The sequence below is a fragment of the Triticum dicoccoides genome, chromosome 3B (assembly GCF_002162155.2).
Source record: "Triticum dicoccoides isolate Atlit2015 ecotype Zavitan chromosome 3B, WEW_v2.0, whole genome shotgun sequence".
Classification (NCBI taxonomy): domain Eukaryota; kingdom Viridiplantae; phylum Streptophyta; class Magnoliopsida; order Poales; family Poaceae; genus Triticum; species Triticum dicoccoides.
The window spans coordinates 554,094,542-554,100,500 of record NC_041385.1 but is presented as its reverse complement, the minus strand read 5'-3'; positions in this window follow the sequence as shown (position 1 = coordinate 554,100,500).

The window sequence follows — 5,959 nt, the reverse complement described above, 5'->3', positions numbered from 1 at the left end:
TCCTCCCCCCCTATAAATAGAGGGGCGAGGGGAGGGCTGCAAACACACCTCCAAGGCGCATCCCCTCCCCTCCCCAACACCTCTCCTCCTCCGCAAAAGCTTGGCGAAGCCCTGCCAGAGTACTGCCTCTCCATCACCACCACGTCGTCGTGCTGCTGATGGAGCTCTCTTCCTCAACCTCTCCCTCCTCCTTGCCGGATCAAGGCGTGGGAGACATCTCCGCTCCGTACGTGTGTTGAATGCGGAGGTGCCGTCCGTTCGGCGCTAGGATCTTCGGTGATTCGGATCACGACGAGTACGACTCCATCAACCCCGTTCTCTTGAACGCTTCCGCTCGCGATCTACAAGGGTATGTAGATGCACTCCTATCTCTCTCGTTTCTAGATGACTCCATAGATTGATCTTGGTGATGCGTAGAAAAAAAATTATTTTCTGCAATGATCTCCAACACAAAGGAGATTGTTCCCTTTGGTGAGAAATATGTCATCCCTGATGACATTGATGAAGAGAATCCCTCTGCTGCTACGTTAGAGCAGTTGGACGAAGAAATTGAAGTGGATGTGATCCCTTCACCACTACAGGTATCATCGCTCGTGCCTCAGTTCACTGCTGAAGAGGCAGGCGTTGAAGAAATTGATGCTGAAGATGAGGATGTGGACATTGGGTCTAGAACTCCTGTACTGGATGATGATTATTGGGAAAGACATCATCCCAATTCTCCTCTGACCACACCTCTGCAGAAAATTCCTCAGTCCCCTACTCAAACTGAAGAAATTCATACGGGTTTTGAAGGACATCAAGATTCCCTCCATTCCATTCCCGAAGAAGCTCCAGCTGCTAATGCTGAAGAAATGGAGGCCAAGACTGTTGAAGAAACTGTTGTTGATATTCATCAGTCTGTGGCTCCTGAAATTGTGCATCAAGAGGCTGTGAAGATTTCAGCTGAAAATCTTCAGGCCAAATAAAAGAATCCTCATTCCAAGAACTGCAAATTCAAAGTTGATGATTTCTTTGTTGATCATCATTTCTTCATGGATTTCAATCCAAATGACTCTGCAAGACTTCGACACAAGCGCTTCTGGACAGCAAGTCAGATGAATTGCCACTCAACAATTCTATTTGACAAGGACAAGGTGTTTGAACATCAGCAAATTCCTCATGTGGACATGAAATCACTGCCCTGTTTTCAGCCTGTCCTCAGTGTTCTTCATGAGGCTGGCTTGTTGAACTTCTGTTCTGAGATCTGCGACTGGAATGAAGAACTCATTCTTCAATTCTATGCTACTTTGCACCTCATGGGCAATGTTGATGATGTGAATTCATGGGTGCTGGACTGGATGACTGAAAATACCCACTACAAAGCTCCGGCCTCTGAATTGCTTCATGTCATCCTAGTCATTCCTCCCACTGAAGGGCTCTGAAACTTTATGAGGAACCTGAATTGTCAAATCATCTGATGCAAGTACTGATGAAGCCTTTGAAGGCTGGCCAAGCTCCAAGGACCACATTCCTCGTCAAGGAATTGCTTTATGTGCCAAGGACAGTATTCCGCATTTTGACCAAAACCCTCAGTCCAATAAAGGGCCACAACTCTGATGAAGAAGAAGTTGTTGGCATCATGAAGAATCTGCTCTTTAACATCATGCATGGTATTCCTATCAACTACCACGATTTCTTCATGAGGACTTTGGCCAATGCTACTCTGTCTCCTTTTGAGTTGAGGCCTTATGCTCCCTGGATCATGAAATTCATCAGATCAACGTCTTCAATTCATTACAAGGCAGACTTTCAGAATCATCTCAGCTATTTGCCCCCAATTGAAGTCCTCAAACGGACAATTTCCTCAGCTGATGAGAGGGGCAAAGCAGCTATCATTGATGAAGGCATTCATCCTCTGGATGGTCAGTTTTGCAAGGCTGCATCCTATTCAACCAATGATGACTCTGTAATGCAAGATTCTATCGCCAAAGCTTCAAAGCAAAATCCTCAAGCCACTACTTCGCGTGTGATGACTGATCGTGAGCTTCTCCTCAGTCTTCATCAGAAAGTGGATAGAAATCACAAGTGGGTCAAGCGTCAGTTTGGTGCTATTCTTCAGAACATGACCATTACTCAAAACACTGTGAAGAAGAATCACCAGCATCTGCATCAAGTCTTCGACCGTACCTAGGCTATTCTTTCGCATCTATACACTGATGATGAACTCAAGAAGATGGACTTCCAATAGGACTTTGACTAGTCTCAGCCACCATCAAAGAAATTCAAGAAGGTCAAAGTTCCTCAGCTGGTCGCCAGTTCATATTCTTCATCGCGCGAGACAGATGACGCTGAAGATTTGGACGACACTGCAACAGGCCCTACATCAACGGACGACCCCAACAACGTTGGCACTCATCCATCGACATCATGATGATATGCTTCAGGGGCGTTAGTCCACATTTTCTGTCCCTTTTGGTCATTTGATGACAAAGGGGGAGAAATTTGAGTTAGTCTTCATATTATGTCACACACCATATTTCATCATGCATTTCAAATTCTTCATATTATGTGTCAAAGGCGTGTATGAATTACAAGATATAGGGGGAGATCTCCATGATATTACTCTACAATGTGCATCTGCTATCCAAAGCAAATTTTTCAAAAATGCACATCTTCAAGGGGAGTTCTTCTATATCTTTCTATCAAATACCTCAATATTAGCATTTACACTTCAGATGTTTATCCCCGTTGAAAACTTAACCTATTTGTCATCAATCACCAAAAAGGGGGAGATTGTAAGTGCATCTAGTGCCCGTTAGTGATTTTGGTGTAGTGAAGACTTATAGGTTAAGGGACTAATATGTTTGTGAGTGTACACAAGCTCTATAAGTCGATGAGGAGTTTGATATTTACGATGAAAGTCGACCCCTAAAAATGTATGTCTTCATCTGAAGACTTTGGTTCTCCTGAAGATTTTGAAAGTGAAGAAATTGGTGTGACCTTGAAGACTTGGATATTCATGCGAGAATTATGAAGCGTGAAGACTTTTGTTTTCGTAGTTTCATTTTCTCTTTCTTGAGTCATAGGAAACACATATTGTTAAAGGTGGTCGAGGTAATACTAAGGAAAGCAATTTCCAAGTGATGCTCAACTCAAAATCCTACACCTTCTCAATCCTTTCGAGTGAAGCCATTGGAAATCTCATATCAGTTGAGTCAATTTCTTCCGTGCTAGAGACGAAGATCTTCTGGTCGCTGAGGAATTTGTTCTGACTAAGGAGTTAGGAATTTACCAGTGCGGATTGGCTACACAGTGAGGAACATGATAGCCCTGAGGACTTTGTACCTCAAATATCCGACCGTTGTTGTGCTACATGCCAGCTGTCCCAAAATATCTACCCACCTAACGGTCATATCATTGAAAGGCATTTATGTCTTATCATGTCAAGCTGCTCCCTAGGCTATAAATATCCACCCCCTACAACCACTAGCTGGTTGGCTGCTCCGAGAGAAACTGACACTTGTCATTGAGAGCATCCCATCCTTCGAGGACTTTGAGCGAAAATCATCAAGTGAGGAAAACCCAAAACCCAAACACCTACAACCCAAAGTGATTGAGCATCACTAAAGAGATTGTTCCTGTGTGGAACCGACGCTTGTTACCTTTGAGGATTGTGTATCCTCCAGATGGTTAAGCGTCATGGTTTGAGCATCCAAGAGGAATTGTGGATCACCGAGTGACCAAGTTTGTGAAGGTTTGGAAGTCATCTGAAGACTTACCATGAGCGATTGGGCGAGGTCTGTTAACTTTAGCTCAAGGAGAATACGGTGAGGACTGTGTGTCCTCAGGTTTAAATACCCACCCGCTCCAACCAGATGTACAACTGTCACAACAGTTGGAACTGGTCTACCAAATCATTGTCTTCACCAGGCCAACTGATTCTATTTCCTCAACCCTTTCATTTCCTCATTCATGTGTTGATGGACCTGATCATTACTGTTTGAAGACTTTGACTGAAGACTTTCTCTATTTCCTCAATCTTATTTCTTCAGTCACATAGTCTTCAGCCTGCTTATCATGTTTTCACGTTTTCTGTACTCTGTGCTTGTTTTCATTTCATCATGATGACTATGTTGTTGCTCTGTTATGCTTATACCTGAGTACTTATTTCGCTGCTAGTGTGTCGTTACTTAGGAATTTCTTCACCTAGAAATTCCTCAGTGACGAATTTGTAAAAATCGCCTATTCACCCCCCCCCTCCCCTAGTCGATATGACACACTTTCACTATTGACCAGCTCCAAAATGCCTTGGGCGTCCACTTTGTTGTCCTTCTCGTACAACTTATGGAAAAACTCCTTCATTAACTCATGAATACCCTCCCTATCTTATTTCCACACCCGGTACTGTCCTTTAGTTTTGTAATGTCGTTTTTCTTCTACCTCCAAGTGGCTTTCCTCTGGAACCATTTTGTATTCCTATCGCCTTCCCGCAAATAAGTGGCCCTTGAGTGTTGTCTCCACATTAACTCTTCCCTTAGCAAGAGCTCATCTAGTTCCTTTGTGCATTCCTTGATTTCCCTCTGCCACTGTGCTGACAGGTTGTCACAACACAAAGTAAAGAGCTTCCTACGAATTTCAGTAGTATGTTTAATCACTGATCCAAAGTCCCTAGCTGCCCAATCACGTAGAACCTTCTGCATGTTCTGAATCTTTTCGCCCAGCTTCTGAAGATTACCTGCAGTCTTGCTGGTCTTTCAAGTGTCCTCAATTGTGGTTTTCAGTGATTCAACTCATTCCCACGTATGTTCATAGCGAAATATTTTCTTTTCACTTCTTGTACTTGCCTCCACTCTTTCCTCTTCCCAAAATGCAGCAGCAGCGAAAAGTGGTCAGACTGAGACGAACACACATGCTCTACTGAAGCACCATGGAAATAATCTGTCTAGCCCGGGGATGCCACCCCTCTATCAAGCCTTGTGTGAACATTTTTCTGACCATCTCGTTTATTACTGGAAGTCCATATTGGACCCTTAAAGCCAAGGTTAAAAAGATTACAGTCTGAGAGCACTTCACAGAAATTTTCTATTTGCCTTTCAGATCTTTTCGAGGTTGAGATGTGCTCAGATTGCCACATAACTTTGTTGAAGTCCCCCATCATCAACCAAGGGACTTTAGAAACATCCTTAATCCTCCTAAGTAGGTTCCACACATGATGCCTCTCATGGGCTTTCGGTTCACCATAGACAAAGGTACCTCTCTATTGTAAACTGGTAGAATTTAGACGCACAAGAATATCAATATACCTCAGCCCAACGGCAAGCTTTATTAACTCAATGCTCTCATCATAAAAGAGCACAATGCCCGCACCCTTCCCGGTGCCCGGCTGCGTAATACAGTGCTTGAGACTAGCCTCCATTTCAGTTTATTCATGTAAGAATTGCTTTGCCGAGTTGCGGAAAGGAACACCAACTTTGGCTTGTATGTGTGCACCAAACACACAAGTTCCTGAACTGTCCGGGGCTGCCCAAGGCCCCGGCAGTTCCAGCATAGAATCGTCATGGCTCCCGATGGGCGCCATCATTATTGTTTTCACACACTTTGTATCTTCATATTGTTATTTGTAGTCTATGTATATATTTTTTGTTGGACTGTTAAGGATTTACTTTAAATTCTAGATTCACTGTGCAATTAAGCCGTTTTAGCATGGCGTAGTCATGCGGTATTTTGGGGTAGTTATATATAGATGCAAAAGTTTTTCCCTCTGGCAATTTTTTTGGCCCGGGTCTTGCTCCAATCCTAGCTCCGCCACCGCCCTCCTCCCAACGTCGATGTGGTAGTCACACCACCCTACTCCATCACTATCGCAGCCTCTCCTCTCACTCTCCCCTCCCTCCGACGAGAACCTCGGTGATGCGGACGAACCCTGGCTTGGTAACAGGAAATGAGAATGAACATCCTTAACTTTGTACAGAAACATGCT